The sequence below is a fragment of the Maylandia zebra genome, linkage group LG15 (genome assembly GCF_041146795.1).
Source record: "Maylandia zebra isolate NMK-2024a linkage group LG15, Mzebra_GT3a, whole genome shotgun sequence".
Taxonomy (NCBI): Eukaryota; Metazoa; Chordata; class Actinopteri; order Cichliformes; family Cichlidae; genus Maylandia; species Maylandia zebra.
Genome location: NC_135181.1, coordinates 20,164,529 through 20,189,487, shown reverse-complemented (window position 1 = coordinate 20,189,487; position 24,959 = coordinate 20,164,529). Strand labels below are relative to the sequence as shown.

General features: G+C 39.7%; 1 long non-coding RNA gene across 1 annotated transcript; it reads left to right on the top strand.

The window, feature by feature from the left end:
- Positions 1 to 20,196: 20,196 nt before the first annotated feature.
- Positions 20,197 to 24,172, top strand: LOC112429760 (uncharacterized). The gene is made up of 4 exons (XR_013093167.1): positions 20,197 to 20,431; positions 20,525 to 20,696; positions 21,081 to 21,201; positions 21,506 to 24,172. It is a non-coding gene; the product is annotated as an uncharacterized LOC112429760 (long non-coding RNA).
- The last annotated feature ends 787 nt before the right edge of the window (positions 24,173 to 24,959 follow it).

Below are 24,959 nucleotides of genomic sequence, written 5' to 3'. Positions count from 1 at the left end.
AACGACAGCTTACGTTTTTACTGAATTCTAGTTACTTATTATATTTGCTTTTATGTGATAAATTTCAAATCAATCACTAACTGGATGAATGGTTCTCGTGACAGCTGCAATCTGCCTGTTCTGCACAGCCACCATCACACACATATTCAGTGAGTGTAAACTTATATCTGTCCTCTTTCCAAAACAGCAGATTAATGATTGCCTGCATGCAAAACATTTAGAAGACATTTGTAAATTGTAGCTCCAAAAAAAATGGTTTACACTCTCCCCAAATGGGTACTGCACAAGTTTTCTAAAATCAGCACCATACAGCATATAAATCCTTAGTTAAAGTTAATTATTAAATACCCCACATTCTGTCCCAAAAAAAGTGAGTGTAGACTTTAAAAGAGTTGTCATTCCCTTTATCCTCCCAAATTTCTTTCTTCGTTTTTTTTCTTCCAATGTTCATTTCCCCTTCCCCGTTTCTCTCTCCATCTCCCTGTAGCTGACAGCCTGTACAATTCCCATCTCTCAGTTAGATCCTAAGTGGCAGACTGTGCTCTGTTCAACTCCTCTCTTACCAGCTCTAATTGCAGTGTGGTTAGTGCTCCCATCTGATAAAGGTCAGACCCCCTTTCCTGAACAGGCAGCTGAGAAAGGTGGGCATGTACGTGTGTGTGTGTGTGTGTGTGTGTGTGTGTGTGTGTGTGTGTGTGTGTGTGTGTGTGTGTCCAATGATTAAGCTTCACCTTTAGGCTCCAGTGAGAGGAGAGTCCGGTTCTCTGATGGCCGCTAAATGCATTGCCAGCCCCACTGTATTCTGGGAGTTGACCTTCTCCCTTGGGAGAGTCCAAAAATATATATACACACACACACAAACACACACATACATATACGCAGGCAAAAACTTCGTAGCATAGGGTTTCTGCTGCAGTTATAAAGGTGTTGTGCAGGTGCTTGGCTCCTGTCACATTACGGTAATTTGCTCTACTGGATGATTTAGTGTTTGCCATGTTTCTGCTCATTATAGCTACAGAGATCGAAAGACAGCAGAGGGGAGATGATTTATAAGAATTTAAGGGGGCGCAATTGAATTTAATGCATATCAGATTTGAATTTAAGCAAGGCTACACCGAGCCATCAGAGCGTAACTGCACACTGCAGAGTAGAAGTTTGAAAAGAAAATTATTCATATTCTTAAAAATGAAAACAAGTGAGTCAAACAACATGTTGAGAAATAAGTTTTTTATTTAGTTTGAAAAATCTGAAACATTTCTATCTATCCAAATTTACATCCATTCATTCATCAGTTTTCAGCTGGAGCCATTTATCCAGCACCAGGTTGAGGGGCAGCAGTCTCTGTAGAGATACTCAGACCTTCCTCTTCCCAGCCATGGTCTCTAGCACTTTTTGGAGAAACATTATCTCTACAGTGAGTCTGGGGTCTGCCAGGGATCGTCTCTTGCTAGGATGTCTGAAACAACTCACCTAGGAGGCATCCTACAAAGAAACATCTCAGCTGGCTTCTTGCAGAAGAATGATGGCTTTGCTCTGAGCTCTGAGTGCATCTCACAACTCAAGAACCTGCTGCTTTTCCCTCCCTAATGATAAGATCCAGAGATATTTTGACTTGAAGCAAATCTTCCCTAACCAAGCTGGGTAAACATATCCATCCATCCATTTCATCCATCCACCCACCCCACCCACTTTTGCTTATCCAGTTCACAGGGTAAATGGAACCATACCATGCCAATTTTATAAATTCAGATGACAATGAGTGTATTTTTTTTCTAGAAATGCTTCACAAAGTTTGGGCAGAGCAATGAACACTAAAAAAGAAAGATATAAAATGCTCTACTTTTAATCAAATAATCATATAAAGTGTTGTAAATACAGGTAAGGAAGATGATTCATCACTGCTTTTTATCATCTGTGCCCCTGCCTTTATGATGAGTTATGTATGCAACAAGTCTCAATGTAGGCCTTTTGTTCTTGTGCATTTCATTCCAGATTTTTGATGACATATACCCACTCTGACCATGTGCAGCTTTTCAGCTGTGCACAAGGAAAGATGACAAAGCATCCATCCTATGTAATGGTATTTTCATTTAAATGTTTCCATTATTGCTATGAGAGCATGGTTGGATAGCTGAATACTTCTATTAGTGGGTAAAAACGGACCCAAATCGGGTCCATAAAGCGGCATTACTGGGTTTACTAAAATGATATTGTGCAGCCACAGATTTTGCTAAATAGGTACTAATATGAGCTATTTATTTATTTTTTAAAATTTTCACAACATGTAGCAGAAACAGATGTTTGGGGTAATTTAGATGGTGTCATCACGCCACATTCACTCCCTAAAAGTCAGCACTGGAGCAAAAATTGACCGAGTTACCCAAACAAATCTATGGTATTGGTGCAAACTGTTATATTCAGCGTTTACTGTTTTTACACATACCTGACACATTTGTTTCAGTGACCTTTTGTAGGGTTAAATGTCAAAAAATAGAAAAACAGATTCATCATACTTTTAGTGAACAATGCTTGTTTTGCATTGCATTTGTGCTATATTCTTCCAGGCTGAGTCATTTTAGTGTTTTTCATCGTGTGTAGGTGTAGATGATTGCTGTAAACTTGCATATCACTTCAGCTGTATGGAAAAACAGAGAACAAAGAATTCAATTCACATTGAAACTGTATGTTCAATTTTTGTTATTTTATGTGCTTCGTAATGTCTTACAGAAAGAAAAGTGTTAAAGATGAGCCCAACACAAGATGGACCTCTGTGTTTAAAGTTTTTTCTTTAATCTTGGAAAGAGCGGCTGAAAAAACAACCATTTGTTTTATTTGGTAGGATTTTTAGACCTGTCACATGATCAGAGGATTAATTTGTTCCTCTTCATGAAACTGTAGATCTTGAAGACTTGTATAGGCTGTATGGGATGGGATTGGTTTTTGTGCTTGATGTGTTTGTGTTTTTTTCAATTTCCCCTTCCTGTGGCTTTTAAGCCACTATGTTTTTCCACACGTGTTAACGAGAATCACCACCATATTGCTTGCATTGTTTGCTTTAACACTGGATAAGAATTCAGCACAAACTCTGATTCCTGTTTAGCATTTCGATGATAGATGTTCTCCGTGAAGCTAAAGAAAACGCATCAGGATGGTTTCTGTATTTGTCCCATCACTTTGCAGTTCCTCTAAGTTGCCTGTATGTTTACTTCCAGAGTGAAAAGAGTGACACCAGGTTTCCTGACAATTTGTAATGTCTGTCACATTACTGCACAGCAGTGAGGGTTCCACTGTGTTCACCCCACAATAGATGAGACGGATTGTCAGAAAGTGACAATAGAGAAGCTGCAGAGATATTTACACTGATATGAGGAGCACTGTTATCCGGTTTTCATCCAGCAACAACCTTTGGAGTTATATTTTCCCCAGCTAACACTTGGAATGTGCATATAATGAGATCAACTGGGAACGTGCCAAAAAAACTCCCAAACGTTCACTTGGTATTAAGCTGGGGGGGTATAAAACCTGCTGTTGGATGTATCAAGAGACAGCTGACATGCAGGTAGCAGGCAACTTTGACATCTAATAGAGGAAAGAAAAGGACAGAAAAACAAGTGGAAAACTTTGAACAAAAAGCCTGAAGGGTTGTATAAATAGCTGATGCCAGATAACTAATCCAAACAAATATGTGGAGAAGAAAAAAAATAACATACACGCACACATGCCGTCTAAACTGAAAGCCGTGAATCAACAAAGACATTAGGTAGCAACTGAAAAAAATGATTTAGAAAAAGGGGAGGGAATAAATCCGCTTCTCTACACTGAGGAGTAATAAAGCAAAAGTATCTCTTGGTACAAAAGTCAGTAAAATACAATATTGCATTGTGAGGCAGCTACATCCCGTAGAGTGTGCTTGTGCTACTCTTCAGAGTACACTTTAAAATCTTAGAGTGGAGGTGGAGTAAGAGCCCATGTATGCATCTCTGCCAACACAGAGGTTGGTGCAGCAAAGCACTGGGAGAGAGACTCATTTTCACACATTTGCTCCATGAAAGTGGGCATGGCTGTTGGATTTTCTGTTTCACAAACTTACACAAAACTTCATTGCATAATGTTCAATTATTACGGCTTACTATATGCTATTTTATTCTTTCCAGGAAGATGTTTGATGGAAACTATTTTACTGAAATTTAAATGGTCACTGAAAAGAATGATAGGTTGAAAGGAGGATAACTGTTTCCAAACATTCAAAACGTGGTTTTATATGTCCAGATTTATAAAATGACAACAACAATATATTTTGTGTGTTGCACGTTGATGCTGCTTCTGGTATCCTTCTGAAATTCACTGAGCCATGTTAGGTGGAATCACAAGTGCTGCCTTGAGTCCGATTAGTTCCAGCACCCAAGTCCCAACACTGAACCAGCACATTCCCATTTAACCTCTTTCCACATCGACACCTGCAGTGGATTGACAAACCACATTATAACCAATTTTAAACAATGTTAAACCTTAACATTCTGACTTTTTCAGAACTTGGGCCTATTCAGAAGAAAACTCTTTTTATATAAAGTGGTGCTTTTCCTCATCAGGAGTTGTGAGTTTTCTTGTACATTTGTATCTTTATTCTTTGAATTTAAGAGTTCTCTTAAAATATTTTCTGCACATTCCACTTTCCCCCAAACTTTAATGACCCTCGACATCCACCATTTCATTATATGTGGAGCCCTGTAGGGGACATTTGAGAGAAAAAAGTTTTTAAAAAGTACAAAGTAAAAAAGTTTAAGTTTAAACAAAGGACTTTTGTGAGATCCTGCAAAATTTTTGCAAGATCCTGAGGAAGACTTTTTTCCCCCCTGCATTTATCGTACTTCCATCAGTACCTGTGAAGCTGTCCATTGTACTGCAGCTGGTTGTTAATGACTTAAACCAAAACTGCCAGGTCAGAGCCCACCGTGTGATGACTGTCTCCCCTTACACTGAGAACTCTCTTCAGATATCACTCACTTATATAAAAACCATGTCTGCTGCCAAGCCCTGATTTAATGTTGTCATAGTTTAGACCAAGCACAAAATCAAAATCTATGAATCTCTCCCACGGGCATCTTCCATCGCTATGGTTGTTTCCACAATCTGAGTACTGACCTGGAAGTGCATGGACTTAAATTGAAAACTTTTGCAAGATCTCACAAAAGTGTGTATATATATAAAATATAAGAGAAACTCCAACACTCTAACACAGGACACAATAGGCTGAGGAAAAATCCAGGCAATGGTCATAGACATTCAACAAGAGTGATGGACAAAATCATAAAAGCAGTTCAAAATGCATACATAGGAAGGGCGACTTAACTTGGCTGAAAAAAAATGCTGTCACGGCTGCCGAGGCGAGCCGTGTGGATTTAGAAGGAGGACCCAAGATGCAGGCAGTGGATGAGATACCGGTGGTTTTATTTACAGAGGTGTAGTGGCAAACAAACAGTGGGGCATAACAAACAACTAAAGACACCTAAACTGGGAGAACTAAAATAACAGACCTGGGAGCATATGACAACGGATGATGAATAGCAGAGAGACGCAGACGAGGAACAGGACACCGTGGAACACAGGGTAACAGGGTAACAGGGTAACAGGGTAACAGACTGACACAGAGTTACACAGACTGACACAGAGTTACACAGACTGACACGGAGGAACACAGACGAACCGGCAACAGGCAGGAGAACACACAGGGCTTAAATACACACACCAGTAATCAGGGGATGAGAGACAGGAGGGCAACACAGCTGGGAGGAATCTGGGCTGACGGGACAGGGGAAACGTAAACTGATCACACTCACATACGACACGGACCTTCACAATAAAACAGGAAACTCAGATACATGGAACCAGACAAGACATTGAACTAAACAGACAGATTCACAAACAGATGGGGAGACACCATAGACAGACAGATACAGACGCAGACTCAGAGGCAGATCGAAAATAACACAGAACTTAAACAATCATCTAGAAAATGATAAACTAAAAGCGCTGGGTCACCGACCCAGGACCATGACAAATGCTAGGAATACAAATTGAAAAACATATAAAAAATCTTTACTGTTGAAAGTGAAAGATGATCTGCCAGGTGACATGGAAGTAGGAGAGTATATACACAAAAGAGAGTGATCAACTAATTGTCCTCCCTCCAGAATCTGAATGCAAAATATCAAAACATAGGAAGGAAGGCTGACAGGAGTACAAGGAGACCTGGGATCACCAAAACCTGAATCCAGGCTGCTTAAATAAAAGCCTAATTTTGATTTTAAACACCAAATAGGAGAAACTGCACAGGGGACATACAAAACTTTTTTCCAAAAGCAGAAATTGCAGAAGACATCAGATATACTTAACAGAAACACCTTTGTGGCACAAAGGCAAATACATCTGAGACGAATTGCTGGAATGAGGTGCTATTTTTCATTACAGAATAGCATCTAGCACAAAGCTATAATAATAATCATATTTTCAGATTGGGAACAAATCTTTTAAACATAACTTTAAGTATCATGACTGAGAAGTAATGTTTCATATTCAGTAATGAAGAATTAGTCCCTGGAAAGAAGTAGTGCAGACACTTTGGCAGTCAGACAAAAGGGAAATTATATGACTGAGAGCCTTAAATAATATCCAAGCAACATAAATAATATAAGAAAATACATGTTTTATCTAGTTTTCGTAAACTATAACATGGAAGGAAATCAGAATATTTAATTTGGATGCACAGTAATGATTCTGTACACTATTCTCTGGCTGTGTGTGAGGAGTGTTAATGAGTAATCTTGTGCTTCACACTGTTTGGGTAACCAGTCAGAGCCAATCTGTGATAATGAGGTTTTGGGGAAAATGAATGTCACATCATCCATTTTATAGAACTAGCTAGATTCAGGATTGCATCTTTGAAAAACAACAGAAAAGTGGACACAATAGGGCAACACATTTGGCTGGACTTATTAGTATATTTTGTCAAAATTGCCATTATTAAAACCATTATGTTACTTAGTCAGATTATAGTTACTCGCCATTTAGCATGAACATGGTAAAGTCAAGTCAACAGAAGCCATTTAACATATGACTATGTAATCACATTAAGTTGTGGACCTAAATGGAAAACAGTCTTCCTTAATTTGTAAGTAAAACCTGTGTTAACCCACTACTTCATGTCAAAAGGGCTCCTGGGAAATAGACCTGCTGTCGAGACCATCAGGATTTTTTTAGGTTGCTCTCCTGACATTAATTGCATCCCTAAAAACTCACCTCTCTTTATAGAAATTGTATATTTAAAAGCTTTTTTCCATGGTAGATAAAAAAAGGCCTCAGTAATACAGCTGTAGAAACTGGAGATCCCTCGTCTATGACCCGTGCAGGTCCATGGGGTCGTGGGAACTGTGAAAAATTGCAACACAAACCAGAAACAGAGATATTTACCCACGAAGAAAAAGCGCAGAACTTTTTGAAATGTATTGTTTGTTTGGTTCACGTTGCAGTTATCCACAGCTTCCACTGCCCGAGTAGCAGGTTAGCGTTTTCAGAGTAGTTGGTGTCTTCCTTGCAAACTACCAGCAAAAGCCTGAACCTGCTAGTGCCAAAAACAATTACAACAAGGTTTTGGTGCAGCACCCTCTTTGCGACCCATTTCAACTACAGGCAACCAGCTGCCTCCCAGTAATCACTTGCCAGTCGACTTGGCAATGCACTTTTTTCCCCCAGTGACCAGTTAAGATGTAATGCTACACCTTTGCATAAGCAGATCAGTCCCACAGCTCAATGATGCCTGATTTTGACCTTTAACTCTTCTGTATGCTATGATTCAACAGTTTGAAATACTGGAGTAATTCAGCCATTTCTCTTTGGACTAGAAAAACAATATTAAAACAAAGGAAGCACAAATTGCACAGTGATGTCTAGTTAATTTATCCACAATATTAGAAATGCAACAAAGTTTTTATCAAGCTTTTAGCTTGACTGTCATCAAACAGCTAACGGTGTGTTAAGTTTCCTTAACGTATGATTCCTGCCGTATGATTAGTACCATAATCAATGCTTATTTTTCAAATATAAATATAAATAAATATCCAGTCATCATCGATGTACACTTACAATGAAAAGAGGGACATGATAAAAGACAGAGTTGCATTCAGGATTGCATCTTAATTCTGTTATGCTTTAAACTGTTTTGCTGGTGCGAAGCTACAAAAATCTTTCTGTCCTTTCCAGATAAATCCTTTTGAGCAAAAAAATCTCCAAGTGGAGTCTTTTGTAAAAAAAATCTTGTCAGATACGGCGATCCATTTGGACACCCTTGTGAATAAAAAAAGAAAAAAAGAAAAGTTGGAGAAGCCCAGGTCTAATTGATCGTCAGTCAGTGCAGTGGGTCCATCTCCTGCAGTCGCTATTCAGCACTTCGTTTCAGTTCTCAGTATCTCTCTCTGCCAGAAGGCCCCGGATAGAGTCATTACAGGCCGACGGAGAGGCTCGGAAATGACTGGTCTAAATCACCAACTCACCTGGAGCACTTAGTGATAAGCTGTGAAGGGATGGAGTCGCCGTGTGTGTGTGTGTGTGTGTGTGTGTGTGTGTGTGTGTGTGTGTGTGTGTGTGTGTGTGTGTGTGTGTGTGTGGGAATGACAGAGAGAGGAAGAAAGGGACAGAGAGCAGTACCACATTTTGGCAAATGACTACTGATTCAATTCGTATGTTTCTCTGCAACCTTTGGTGCTTATTTTTCCTGCTGCAAACATCATCCCACACCATACAGTCAGACTTGTATTATCTAAACATCTTTACATAACTGATGTGTATACTCTATTTCTGAGTACTACTCCCTGTTCAGTGTGGATATTTAGAAAGAAAATGCCTCATGTCAACATGCTGTGGGAATAGTTTATTTTAAGTTTAACTACATAAATATTAAAAACATCATTACTTTAATAATTTAGCAGCTGGGTTTTTTAAAAAAGCACATTATTTTTGTCCAGTTTATTTCATTGTGATTACAGGCAAAACATAACAACTCTTTAGTGAAATGGAACCAAAGTTTTTGCAATTAATAATTCATTATCCTGTAAAAGATTATCCGCAGGACCTTACATTTTTTTTCATAATCCCTTGTTAGAAGTGTTGGCAAAACTATGTGAAATAAACAATTAATAAATAGTAAATATATGGTTCATTTAAGTTCAGTAAATATTTATATTCTGTTCACAAACTGAGGTAATTATTATGGTTACTAATTGGTTAATAATAATAATGATAATAATGGATTGGATTTATATAGCGCTTTTCAAGGCACCCAAAGCGCTTTACAATACCACTATTCATTCACTCTCGCATTCAAACACTGGTGGAGGCAGCTACGGTTGTAGCCACAGCTGCCCTGGGGCAGACTGACAGAAGCGAGGCTGCCAAATCGCGCCATCGGCCCCTCTGGCCAACACCAGTAGGCGGTAGGGTAAAGTGTCTTGCCCAAGGACACAACGACCAGGACAGAGAGCCCGGGGATCGAACCGGCGACCTTCCGGTTACAGATGCGCTTATATAAATGGTGTGGCTTTTATAAAAGCCACACCATTTACAAACCAGCACTGTAGTATATAAAATGATGTGGTCCATCAATAGTTTACTACTTTGAGCTGCTCCCTACTTGCCAGGGGTCATCACAGTGGGCTACTTTCCATGTTTGTGTCAGGGTTCCTGGATCGTCTACCCTGTGTTTTCAGTTTATTCATGTTCTCTGTTTATTTTCCACATGTTCGCATTTCCTGTTTTATTATGTTAGCCATCTGTCTGTCTGTGCATTATGTTCTGTTCCACTTCCTACGTATCATTAGTTAGATTAAGTTCAGCTGTGTACTCACCGATCTCTAATCATCGGCATTAGCCAATGTATTTAAACCCTCAGTTTCTCTCAGTTCATTGTCTTGTTGTCGTCAATTCCGCATGTGTTTTGGCCTTTTTTTCCTGATGCAACCCCAGAAGGGACTGTTAAGCTGCTAAGACACAAACCTTGTATATACCGTGGCTCAGGGGGCTGGGAATTGCATCTGTAACCCGAAGGTCGCCGGTTCGATCCCTGGGCTCTCTGTCCTGGTCGTTGTGTCCTTGGGCAAGACACTTTGCCCTACTTGCCTACTGGTGTTGGCCAGAGGGGCCGATGGCGCGATATGGCAACCTCGCTTCTGTCAGTCTGCCCCAGGGCAGCTGTGGCTACAACTGTAGCTTGCCTCCACCAGTGTATGAATGTGAGAGTGAATGAATAGTGGTATTGTAAAGCGCTTTGGGTGCCTTGAAAAGCGCTATATAAAATCCAATCCATTATTATTATTATTCAGTAACTAGAGTGAAACATCCAACACATGCACAGTTAAGACAGCCAGTCAAAAAATATGCGTGCCCAAATCCAAATTAAATCTTGAACCTTGATTATTTTGTTTTTCATAGCAGAGTTACAAACAAGATATTAAAACTGGGACTGGCAGCATTCATTAAAGGAATTCTTTGATAAGAAAATGAGACAAATAATTTGTAATGTTGGGACACAGATGGCAATATAGCAAGTTTATTTCAAGCACATAAGCTCAATCAAGACTACATAACGTACACTATACCAGTGGCAGAAGAACAACACCAAACTAAATACGTGTTTTTGGTTAAAATCAGGTTTACATTGCAAACTGTCTGCCCAAATTCATGTAAATGATTATGAAATTTGTTTTTACCGAGAAGCTTGCGTTGATATTGTGTAACATTTCGTCACTAAACTAAATGTTATGAATAACCGAGTATTTCCATGTCATAAGATGTCAGTCTAGGCCTGTGGATTTGGCAGTCTTTACAAACCATGACCTTATCCATTTGACTGTTTAACAGAGACACCCATGCACATATACACACACATGGAAGGATACGGGAAAGGTTATTTTATAGGTCAACAAAAGAGGTTAGTTAAACCTCTCTTTCTCTACCCTCCATTCCATCACATCCATCACAAGACTCGAATACTAATATGTGTGCACTCTATACCTGTGAAATAAAACACATTTGTGTCTTGTATGAGTGTATGTGCGTGTGTGTGTGCCTGCATGTGTGTGTGCGCTTGTTCTGTCTAATCTCCCGCAGTTTTCTCTTGACACCCTGTCAGCCTTGACACCAAACGAGAAGATATGTGGACCTCCTTGTCAGCCTCTTTTCGCATTTCTGCTCGTGTACCTCTGAAGTAGTTTCAAGGTTTCAGGGTGCAGAGTTAGTTCTTTAAAAAGCAGATTTGTTGGTGGGCTGAAAAGTTGGAGGTGGAGGCGGTGCAAATGAGAGACAGAGATAGAGTTCAAGCTTATGTCTGAGAAAGCTCAGGTTTCGCCTGATTTGCTGTGATACACTGACAAGAGAGATGCTTAAAGGCAGACAGGCAGGCAAGCGAGCTGGACGGGAAAGACGTCCCTCGGGGCAGAAGGCTCAATCACACACAAACAAAACAACTAGATATGAGGTTTTTTTCTTCTTCTTTTTGTTGTTTTATTATTATTTTTTTTTATCACAGCACTACACAGTTGTATAACATAAAACAAATGATGTTAGACATCAGATAGAGAATAAAGGTCATCTCTACCCAATGAAATCATCTCGAATAATTTTATAGTCACTCCAGACTGTTTGTTTGCCTGCAATGCATATCCTTTTAGAGAGCTATTACTTTTTATATTAATGTTTAAGCATACATTTTCGGTGTTATCAGCCTATTGAATGGTTGTTATCAGTTATTATCACTCCTGTAGATATTGCCAGTAGGGAGCTTATCTCCACTAACTAGCAAGCTCAGTAGGCTACTATCGTCTTATTTAATAGTGATTGTACTTCATTGCTGAATAGGCATACTGGACAGACTGTTTCCACTTTCAATCAGCGACAAATTCCACCTCAGGAGGCAGATGGGGTAGCAGTGATTTAAGTTATTTAACTTTTACCTGTGAGAGTTGAGTTTGAGGCCCATCTCTTGGACTTGGTTTAATGTGGAGGAGTAGCGATTGTGCTCTGAGCCCCTCTCAGAAGGCTGAGCTATGTCACCCTATGTCTACGGAAGAAGCCATCCACCCTTCGGAGAAAGCTCATTTTCACTGCTTGTATCGCATTGCTTGCTATCTCATTCTTTTAGTCACTATCCAGAGTTCGTGAGCATAGTTGAGGGCAGGGACATAGAATGACCAGTAAATTGAGAGTTTAGTTATACAGACGGATTTGCCTCCAATCCATCTGTCAATCTCATGGCTGCACCTACAAATTCTGTCCATAAAAATATGAATAGAATCTGAGATAAAGAGGGAGCCCTGGCGGAGTCCAAGACGCAGGGAACGAATAGCTTGCAACAGCAAGCCACACACCCCCATACTCCCAAAGCAGCCCCACGGGATATTCCAAGGGTCAGATGCCTTCTGCAGGTACACAAAGCATGTGTAAGCCTGGTTTGTCAAACTCTATGCACCCTCAAATATCCTTGAGGGTAAAGGGTAAAGAGCTAATCGAGGGTTCCGTAGCTAGGAAGAGAAATGCATTGTACCTCCTCTATCCAGTGTTCAACATTAGTTTGTTAGTTAGTAGTTTAACGGTGAAAAGGGAAACAACATTCCTGTCAATAATGAGTTGACAGCAAAGTCCACATCTTTGCTGTCCTGTAATCCTCACACACATTTTAATTCATAATATCTGCAGAGTTCAGGAGACTTGCTTCTTAATGGACATTTACAACATACCTTCTGGACTGCTTAGAGGAGGATGGTGCCTATAGTTTTACAATAATGATTACATCTGAATGCTAGTGCCCCCGTATGCTCAGCTGGTTGAGTAATTACAATTACCTTGTTTTGTGGATCAATAAAAAACATCCCGTGTCGCTTGTTTTTAATATGAAACAGCAGCAGTAGAAAATAAGCAATGTTAATGTTATTTTTCTGTCCCCAGTTTGCTCAGTTTATGATGAATAACAGAGGTAACAGATCATAACTGCACTGTCTGAATGTCTCTCTGTTGTGTTTAAACAGGCAATCTGCAGTCAGATCATGAATAATGGACCTTAGTGCATTAAAAACACAACTTTATTTAGATGTATATTTTGTGAATGACACTGAATACATTTTTGCAGAAACCATTCAGACTGCTGATGATTTCAAAAACTGGTTTTGAACTGAAAAACAAAAGTTGAACAAAAATAACATTCAAAGTGCATATGGCAAACAGGACTTAGAATGGGAAGTGTAGATGGATGGCAGCTTCACAGTTAATGAGCTCCAGCTCTTGATGCTGAAAGAAAAGGATGAGAAATGACACTAGGGAGTATGTTAAGATGAGGAAATTTGTGGATTAGAAAAAAAACTTATTTCACTTTTACTTCACTGACTTGAAGGAAATGGTATGTGAATATAAGAGACAAATCAAGTTAGTTTGACAAGGTCAAAAGAGGTAAAAATGAGGTTAACTATATCATAGAGGGAGCAGAAGGGAATTTGGATCTGTCCGATATGAAGAGAAGGTGCCCAGGGCGAGGCTATTAATGATGGCAAGTTGTGAAACATTCATGAAGTCATCTATGGGAGAGCTTAAATGTTGAATAGTGTAGATGAAAATGGCAAGACCAGGGTTGGGTGTCCTTATTATATGAGGCCAAGGCACACAATTACTGCAAGTGGGAGAAAATGACTCAGCTTTTCTCTTCCATGGATGAGACACTGGTTCCTGGTAGGAGATGAGTATTATTTTCTGAGACTGCCTATGACCCTGTTGGAAGAAATCTAGGATGATGAGGTACATTTTGTTAATAGAAAAAGTGGGTTAAAGGGCTCAAAAGTCATTAAGTAGCCTTGGTGGAAGAACATGGATGTTCACTCAGATGTCATCTAACTTCATAGAACCTGGTCATCCAGTTCCCTCAGGGAGGAAAAAAATCTAGCACCTCTAGGACACAAAGAACTAGTTTTGAGCTATTGACATTGCACATGTATATATGTGTATATATATATATATATATATATATATATATATATATATATAGATAGATACTGGAATGCCTAGAATTGTACAAGATCAACAGGACCCTAAGAGCCTTCATCAGGAACTCAATGGCGATGTGGCGGACAACACTAGAGGCCAACTCCAAGCCCATAGCACAAGTCACCATCAAGTGCGGGATCTGTCCCCACTGCTGTTCTGCATAGGCCTGAACCCCCTCAGTGAGATCATTAACAAGACTGGCTACGGATACCGACTACGGAATGGAGCAGTTGTCAGCCACCTCCTGTACATGGATGACATCAAGCTGTATGCCAAGAGTGAACGAGACATCGATTCACTGATCCACACTACCAGGCTATACAGCAATGACATCGGAATGTCGTTCGGACTGGAAAAGTGTAGTCGGATGGTAACAAAGAGAGGGAAGGTAGTCAGAACTGAGGGGATTGAACTACCAGAAGGCAACATTGCAGACATAGAGGACAGTTACAAGCACCTGGGGATCCCGCAGGCGAATGGGAACCATGAAGAGGCCGCTAGAAAAGCTGCAACCACCAAGTACCTGCAGAGGGTCAGGCAAGTCCTGAGGAGTCAGCTGAATGGTAAGAACATGATCCGGGCCATCAACACGTACGCCCTGCCCGTGATCAGGTACCCTGCTGGGGTAATAGGCTGGCCAAAGGAGGAGATAGAAGCCACTGACATAAAGACAAGAAAGCTCCTTACCATGCATGGAGGGTTTCACCCCAAGTCCAGCACCCTGAGGCTGTACGCTAAGCGGAAGGAAGGGGGCCGGGGACTGGTGAGTGTCAGCACCACAGTCTAGGATGAGACAACGAACATCCAAGAATACATTGGGAAGATGGCCCCAACTGACCGAGTGCTCAGTGAATACCTCAGGCAGCAGAAACCCAAGAAACAAGAGGAAGAGAAGGGACCATAATAGAAGGACAGGCCCCTGCACGGTATCTACCACCAGCAGATAGAGGAGGTGGCTGATATCCAGAAATCCTACCAGTGGCTGGACAAAGCTGGACTGAAAGACAGCACAGAGGCACTAATCATGGCAGCACAAGAACAAGCTCGAGTACAAGATCCATAGAGGCTGGGGTCTATCACACCAGGCAAGACCCCAGGTGCAGGCTGTGTAAAGATGTCCCAGAAACAATCCTCCGAGCTCGAGAGGATGTGGAGGGTGAAGGTAACGGTGGTCCCCGTGGTAATCGGAGCACTAGGTGCGGTGACTCCCAAGCTAGGCGAGTGGCTCCAGCACATCCCGGGAACAACATTGGAGATCTCTGTCCAGAAGAGCGCAGTCCTGGGAACAGCTAAGATACTGCGCAGGACACTCAAGCTCCCAGGCCTGTGGTAGAGGACCCGAGCTTGAAGGATAAAACCGCCCGCAGGGGCGAGCTGGGTGTGTGTGTATATATATATATATATATATATATATATATATATATATTAGCGTTGGCATTATGGACAGGCTTCGGGAGTCCAGGCTCGCTCAATAAAGTCAGTGTGGCCTGTCAGCTGAATTCTAGTGATGCATTCCAACTATAAGTTACACTAATTCATGCAATTTCATAAAAAAAACTTTAAACACCAATACCACAGATAAGTAATTGCAACACAAACTCTATTTAATTATTCGGTTTACAGTAGCATATATAGTTTGAAATATGCATAGCATTTATTGTCAAGTCTGCTGTTGACACTGCGTCAGTGATTACTGTATGCTACTGTGTAGTCTAACAGCATGTTGGTCTTCATCAGCTTCAAGAGTTAATGCCATTGGCTCTAAGACATTGAACTGTTAGTGAAGCTTAAGGTTTATAGCAAAAGGTCAAGATAAAAGTAACACTTAAAGATGGAAGGTAGAAATAGGTCGCAGAGCTGTAACTTTTTTTTAGATGATGATTTGCCATTTAAGTATTCAGCCTGGGTATTTATATGCAGGACCTGTCGCCTGCATAGTCCAGCTGTGTTCAATGCCCATGTGGGAGATGCCAGATAACCCTGCAGGGGGGCAACTGGGGGCCACGGCCTGCTTCTTTTGAAGCCAAGTGAGGTTTTGGTTTGGATTTCTGTGCAAGTAATGGCCGTACACAGCCATGTCTGAGCACAAAGCAGTTCATCAAAGACAAACTTTTCTGTTGTATCATCATGGTCAATTTGATCATCTGGCGGGGGACGCTGCTTGAAAGCCGCGATAAACTGTGACTGTCTCCCCGTAGAGACACTCTTGGCATGTCCAAATGAGAGGAGAGCCTGGCACAAATACAACACAACATATCCCATCTGGCTTGAGAGCGCTTCAACAAGCTGTAGTCAGCCACTGGGGAGTAGGATGTCTGGGCTCCATTGCTTACTCTGCTGGTACCTGCTGTTAGAAACTAGAAATATATTTGAAGATAAAGTACTGGTTTTAAGTAATATGTAAGATTTGATTTCAATTTCACACCCACGATATACTGTGTTTGCATATTTTTGGTGGTATTATTATTTTCTTCCTTCCTCTTCTCCTTATCCCTATCAGGGCTGTGGGGGGTGGGGGGGACCCTATCCTAGTTACTATAGGGTGAGAGGCATTATACACCCTGTACAAATCACCAGTCTGTTACAGGGCCATTCACACTCTCATTCACACCTAAATTAAACCAATTTATTGCATGTCTTTGGACTGTAGGCAGAAGAGTACCCAGAGAGAAGACACGCAAACATGGGGAGAACATGCAAACTCCACACGGAAAGGCCCCAGTTGGATAGTGTCAAACTCAGGACCTTCTTGTTGTGAGGCAAGAGTGCTAACCACTGTGCTACTGTGCTACTCCATGTATAATTATTTGGTTGGTAGTATTATTAGAGATGGACCGATCCGATATTACATATCGGTATCGGTCCGATACTGACCTAAATGACTGGATCGGATATCGGAGAAAAATAAAAAATGTAATCCGATCCATTAAATATCACGAAAGCACCTCACAAAACTTGCAACACGCCGTAACTCACCCCAGAACGTTAGCATGTCGGAGCAGTATGCATCACGTGATAGAGCGGCTGTGGCATGCGGGACCTGTGGTCTGGATAGCATTTGGAGCTTCGCTAGCAACCTGGCATTTCATCTCCGACAAAGTTATCCCGAGAGAAGTAAAGCAAGTGTGTAAGTCCATCTCTGAATGTTTGTAAAGCATTCCTGCGTTAAGCTTAACGAGCGACTGCCTCTCGCTCTCCGGCTGCTACTTCAATCGTGAAACTGCTTAAATGATCAGCTGATCGGCTTTTCTGTCGCGAGTCCGTCTTTGTTTTTGGCCCACTTTGCACCAGAAAGAGGAAACCAGCGGCTGAACAACAGCAGCACGTTTAAGCTTGATAAGCTGTTGTTAGAATTTATTTAATATTACTTTCTACACCAGGATCTTTTTCTACGTAGCTGACGCTGGTAACTGTGCAGGGGCGGATCTAGCAAAGTTTAGCCAGGGGGGCCGATAGGGCATTAACAGGGAAAAGGGGGCACAAAGACATACTTTTCTTTCTTATTCTCATTTAAAATGTCGAGCTTTTAATAAATAATTATCTGACACACAAAGTTTTAATTTGATGTAAAATGAATAGAAGTCAATTACTGTATATAGTGACTATTAAGTCTAATATATATACCCTAGTAAGCTATAGTACTTTTTCCTTTGGGAAGGTACCATCTGTGCAGTCTGCAATTTTGTTGAAGAAAGATGTTGAATCTATTTAATATTTCTTGAAAAATAATTGATTTCTGTGCATTTTTTTTCACACTGCATCAAATTAAGGTTGATTACGTCGATTAAGCATCATGAGGTGGAGCGTGAGGGGTGGTTCCCTATTTTTTATTTATTTATTTTTGTTGTTGCTGGGAGTTGGAACCCTATTAGTTAGGTTGCTTAATATTTACGCTAAGTACTCTTTAAAATACCAGAATAGGGAGGATGGTGTAGGTTTAAGTTTATTAGATTGATCAGTATTGCTGAACTATGAAATATTTTTTTTGTATACAGGTATAACAGAATAGCTTTAGTGTAGTTGTTGTTTTAAACTTGAGTATGAACTTGCAGACTTGCAAAATGCAGCAAGATATTTAAAAAAACAGTTTTGTTGATTAAAAAACACTATATTGGATTCATATCGGTATCGGCAGATATCCAAATTTATGATATCGGTATCGGTATCGGACATAAAAAAGTGGTATCGTGCCATCTCTAAGTATTATTAAAGAAAAGACCATTAAGAACTTTTTTTTCAGCCGGCAATGAAGAGCCAAGAAACCCTAAAAACAATCACAAGAAGATCTTGCAAATAAGATAAAGTTCTAATAGAAACAGACCAAAATTCATTATCAACAAGAAGAAAAAAGAAAATAGCATTTCATGCTGTTGTTTGTGTTCGAAAGACAAAAATAACCTCAGGGCAAAGTCACTGAAATGTTGATTCATCCAATAAACCTCCACTGTCACTTGTTGTTGCACAGCAGTCTAAAAGTCAAGGATTTAACACACACTGAATTACACACATTTTTTAGTATGTACACAGCAAAAATGCCAGTGTTGATTTTTCAGTGTTAGTAGATTTCAACAGAGTTCCGAGTTAGTTCAACACTTAATCGAGTTAAAATAACACATCGGGAGTTGATTCCTGAAAAGTGTAAGTGTAGATTTTAGTCGTTACTGCATTTTAACACTGTGGGTGTTAAATTAGACCACACCTTCATTTCCTGTGGAGCTTCGCAATCCAGAATCTTCGGTCGCCATTTTTTCTTGCTGATGCGGTAAGTTTTATTCGGTTAAATATTAAGTTTTAGATTGATGTTAGAACAAGTAACATGATAACTAGTAAAAGAAATAGTATTTATATCAAAATACATCATCTTTAAGTGTCATATTTGAATTTTAACTGTTTTTGTTAAGCTGGGGTACTGCTAGCTAGAACTCTGCAAAGTACCAGTTTCTTTCCTAATATTCATTTAGCATAATCTGGCTATTGGCAGACTGTAATGAATATTACATGTTAATATATTTCACAGTTTTTATTAAATGCCTTTTATTTATTTTCGAATTAAACTGCCAAAGCCTTAGGGTCAGTGGTCTCAAACTCGCGGCCCAGAGGCCACTTGTGGCCCAAAGGCCACTTGCGACCCACGTCAGGTGAGGTGAAGAAGTATAATGCAATTTGGCCCTTAAAGTGACTTTTTTTTGTCATTAGCCAAAAATGATTTAATATAAAGGCAATGAGGGCAGAGTGTTACCGGCCCTCATGGGTAGTGTAGTCCGTGCTGCGGGGAGAACGTGTGGAACTGCCCCTCCCGTTGTGTGTTTGAGCGCGAGAGAGGGAGAAAGTAAGAGCTGTTACCGATGAGAAATGGAAGAAGAGAGCATGTAAATATAATAATAACCACTGCCGCCAAAATGAGTGCCTGGTTGTAAGAAAGCTGTTAAGATTCGACTGTACACTGTGTTCGCTGACAGTAAAGCTACAAGCCCGACAACCCAGCGTATTGGCCAGAGGTGTCATTACCACGGTTCAGAGCCGCGGACCTGGCCGAGGTAACAAGAGAGTACAAACATGTGGAGGGACTGGCTTTGTTAGTTCAGTGAGAGTCAAAAACTAATGTGTACACTTATTTCTGCATTTTTATTTTGTTAAATATGAATAAAATTACAGCAGAAGTGCTGCAAAGTGTCTGACCAGAAAGAGAGGACCATTGTGTTAATTTGGTAGTTCAATTAAAGGCATCGGTTAGTTAAGAGGGAGAGGGGGGGATGCGTTCATATTTGCAGTTTTGTCTTGTTATACAATATTTGAAATTTAAAAACGAACAAACCAAACGCTACATTGTCAGGAATATTTGTGGGGAGGGTTTTTATCGCTTAAAATATATAAAAAAATAATAAAATAGAAATATGGTTCCTACTAACCCCTGTGATAGTTGAGAGAATACTGTATTGCAGTCATGTTACACAGCTTGTACTACTTAAAAAATGGATCAAGGATGTTTTTCTTAACAAAATTAATTTTAACTCAGTCTAAAGGGACTAGACATGCTAGATATTTTGCAAAGAAATGGTGTTATATGCTGGACCTTATTTTACTCTTGGCAGGTGGTGATATGCTGGTTCCCGAGAAGAGATAAACTAATCAAAGTCAGCTTTTCAAGACAGCCCCAAGACTCTTCGCAACTTGTGTTCAAATGTGAGGCCGTTGTCAGGTGATAAATGCAAGGAAGAGGCACTCAACTGACATGAAACATGTCAAAGACAACATGAAGGTGACATTTCAACATAGGCAAAAAGTGGTTCAAGAACCTGCCATAGCTTCTACTGTCCTGAACCTTTTCCCAAGATTTCTGGATACACCTGGCTTGGTAAGGCATAAAATAATTTAATGACTGCTTTGTGGTTCCTTTGTTTGTTTTCTTGTTAATGTGTTGTTTCTGTTGTTACACTTTGTGTTTAAGATTGACCAAGACTTCACAATGCTGTTTTTTGGGGAGGAAGTGTCTGGTAAGTTCCTTGCAAAGTGGCCAACATTCTTCAAGCCAAGGATCATCAAAGATTGCAAAAATCTGTCCCAGAGTACAGAATTGGATGAGCTGCTCATTTCTGCACAGCGTTACTCTAACGAGGCTGGTAAGTGTAAGTTGGAAATGGTAGATTTTGCATGCCTTTACAGCATTTGCTTAATTCCCACAACACAATATATCACTCATTTCTGTATGGTATGAAAACAAGCTTACAAACATGTTAAACCTGAAATGACATTTAATGTAGTTTGAACACAAAAAAAGTTACATAATCTTACTATTGTTATGACTCGATATCTACTTCACTTGGTGGCCAGAAGATTTTAAGTCTCTAGAAATGAATTTTTATACCAAGGCGCTGGAAAACTGCCTTATTAGAAAAATTATCAGGTGTCTAAAATGTCATCATGGTATTACATAACGTGGAAAAATGACTGCTGTGGTCCTTTAAATGACAGTAATTGTGATGATCTTAATTTCTATTCTGTAGTTTGGGACTGCGAGGCGGCTGCCATCTTTTGCTGCTTCACTTCACTCCAACATCTAAGGGAAGGACGTCTTCAAAGATTAGCACATCAGATGCTGCTCACCACCTAATGAAATTCATCAAGGTATGCGTTTTAGAATTGTATATTTCTCTTTTGATGAGAACAGATGCAAATTATCAACGGCTGATATTTTAAGATGGCAAGGTGATCCAACCTGCAGCAGATGTATCTATCCCAGACAAGCTTGGTGTTGCAGGACTGACATGTCATTGTTTCTATTAAAACTAAATGTACACATTGAAACAAAAATAATTGTGCGCGCGGAGTGAAACATTTTAATATTGTCATAATTTCAAACAGCAATGCCTCAACATCAGATTATCAATTTTGTTTAATGTGAATCACTTGGTTTCTTTCTCTCCCTCAGGTGGGAGGTAGCACAGAGGCTTTTCTTAAGGCTGGCCCCACTCAGCCATTCGTCCTGTGGGTTGGAGAAAGAAAGAACATCATCCAAAGTTTCTACCCAAAGTTTCTACATTGTCCTAGATCAAAAGGTCATTCCCTGTGTGACACAGATGGGAGATGCAGGTTTTGACAAGGCAAAACTTTTCAAGGCACATTTTTTAATTTGCCGTGTCCTTTGATAAGGCATTGGACAACTTCTACACATTCATCCAGACCATCAAGTGTATGGCATTGATGTTGGCAGCGTGAAGGACAGTCCTCGGGTCAATGAAACAAGAGGAAGTCTTCACTGTACGGTTTAAAGATATCCACTATTCAGCACTTTGACTGGAAATGTTCATCTGTTACATTTGCAAGATACACCACACAAGTTGCTCAGTGTTATTTAGACATTTGAAGTTCCAGCATGGTTTGTACCCAGGAAAGTTTTTACGTTTGACCTGTGGAGAGCCTGGATGTTCATTTATCTTTCACACGTACTCTGGTTACAAGCGGCACTTATTCCGAGCACATGGAGACTGCGTTCACTCTGAGGTCATCAACAATTTTGAGCCTGTACCTAACGATGGAACCTCTGTTTCACAGCCTGTAAATGTGGCTCATCCCATGACAATAACTACACCGGTTCCAGTTGAAAAAAGGCAAATACTGAACATGTGCAGCTCTGTTATTGCTCAAGTACAATCATCAGGAGTTCCTGAAAGTACTGTACAGTGTTTAGTTGGTTCATTGGAGGAACTGGTTAATGACATCCATGCACATGCAAAACAATCTGTTGTCGACTGTTTGTCAACTGATACATCAAGAGAAACCTTAGAAAAAGTTGAGGATTGCTTTGATCAGCTTGAAAATCCATTTTCATGTCTTAACACAGAATCTAAAAGGATAAGATATTTTGAGCAAAAATGGAAAATAGTTGAACCCATAGAGCATGTTCTTGGTGTGCGTTTTGATGTACGCAAAGATAGAACAACAGGGACATACAGGCAAGTTCCTGTCAATGATAAATTCATGTACGTTCCTATCATGGGATCCCTTTCATCTATGTTTCGAAACAGTGAACTTTGTAGCAGTTTCCAGAAAAAAAAACTAAACATGGAGGGATTGTACAGAGATTTAAATGACGGCTCCTACTTCAAAAATCACAGTTTATTCTCACAACAAGAACATGCTCTCCAGATCCAGCTCTACTATGACGATTTTGAAACTGCTAATCCTTTAGGCTCAAAAAAGGGGGTGCACAAACTTGGTTGTATTTATTTTGTTTTGAGAAATTTGCCACCAGAGTTAAATTCTGTGGTGATGAACATTCATCTTGTAGCCCTTTTTCATTCAGAAGACTTAAAAAAATATGGGTTTGATCCTATCCTAAAGCCACTTGTTGATGATCTAAAGATTTTAGAGACTGAAGGAATGCAAGTGCCCTTTTCAGCCACACCTGTGAGAGGTTCGCTTTTTCAGATTACAGGTGACAACTTGGCTTTACATAGCATTTTTGGTTTTGTTGAATCATTTAGTGCAAACTATTGTTGTAGATTTTGTTTAACTGATAAGACAGAGTTGCAGTCAGTTTTTAGTGAAGATCATGTAGGCTTAACACTGCGTTCCAAAGAACTTCATTACAAACACTGTGGTGCCATTCAACAAAATCCTGCTTTGGCCTCAACATTTGGTGTAAAAAGAAATTGTTTACTCAATTCACTTCGGCTGTTCCATATTTCAGACAACTATGCTGTAGACATAATGCATGATCTACTAGAGGGAGTGGTGCAGTATGAGTTAAAGCTTGTGTTTCAGTACTTGATTAAGACCTCTTTGATATCCTTGAATTCATTGTCACAGAGAATTATAAGCTTTAACTACGGATATGCACAGAGAAGGAACAGGCCAGGTGGGCTAAAACTGGATGACAACAGCAAAGATCTTGGGCTTAATGCTGTGCAGTCATGGTGTCTTTTGCGGAATAGCCCATTGATTTTTGGAGATATCGTTTGCAGAAATGATGGACATTGGAACTTGCTACTTTTGTTAGTTCAAATTGTGAACATTGTTTTTTCACCCATTATAACTCATGGCATGACTTGCTATTTGAAACATCTGATTGCCGATCATCACAAGGCTTTCAAATCTCTCTTTCCAGAACGGAATTTGATTCCAAAGCACCACCTAATGATCCATTACCCACGCTGCATTAGAAAAATTGGGCCACTCATACATATGTGGTGCATGAGATTTGAAGCAAAGCACAAGTTCTTCAAAAGATCTGTAAAGAACTTTAAAAATATCACAAAAACACTAGTAAAAAAACATCAGAATCAATTAGCCTTTCATTTTGAAAATTTTTATTTTAAAAGATTACAGTTCGGCCCCATTAATGAAGTCTTGGCCAGCAGCTTAAAAGGCAGTGAAGCACTGAATAAAATGTTTGATGTTTCTTCTATTGTTTCTACAACTTCCTGGGTCAAAAGTTATGGTACAGAATATCAAGTTGGGATGTATGTTTGTTCTGGTGTTGAAAATGAGATGCCTTTGTTCAGTAAGATTGTCAGTATAATTGTTAGCGATTTCAATACTTATCTTCTAACTTGTAAGGTCTCAACAGTATATTTCAATGATCACTTAAATGCATTTGTTATCGAGGATGGATTAGATGTCTTTGCACTGATCTCTGTAGATGATCTGGTGTACTATAGACCTTATGATAGGCAATTTTCAAATGGCACTGATGACAAAATGTACATTGTCCCATACTGTAATTTTGTATGACTTGTTTACTTGTGGTGTATCTGAATACAAAGTATTTTGGAACGTTAATGTCTTGTATTTCTTTGTAATGGGTGGATGTTGGGGGTTAATTGTAGCAGTAGAGATATCAGAGATTAATGGGAGTTTATTGTAATCTGGTGGTATTAATGATTTGACTGACACTAGTGTTAGTGTTAGAAAATTAACACTATTCAGAGTTGAATTTTTTAACACCAGGGCTAGTGTAAAGTACCACCAACACTATTCGGTGTTAATTTTTAACACTTAACACCAGTGTAGAATATTTTTGACACTGGTCAGTGTTACTCAGTGTTAATTTTTAACTCTGTGCAGTGTTAAAATAACACTAGCTCGTTGTTAAAAATATAACACTTTGAAAAGTGTTAATTTAACACTCAAAAGAGTGGACACATATAGACACTTTTCTAGTGTTAAATTTAACACTCACAGTGTCAATTTAACACTGGCGATTTTGCTGTGTATACACATGCTCCATATACAGTCATCACCAAACACAAATAGAACATAGAGAGGAGTTAGGTTACACAGGGATTAATTAGTGTTCACCCACTTATATCCGGTATTGTCATTAATGTGATAAAATGAAACAACATTAATGTAAAAGATGACTATTCTTTATCTTTATCTCT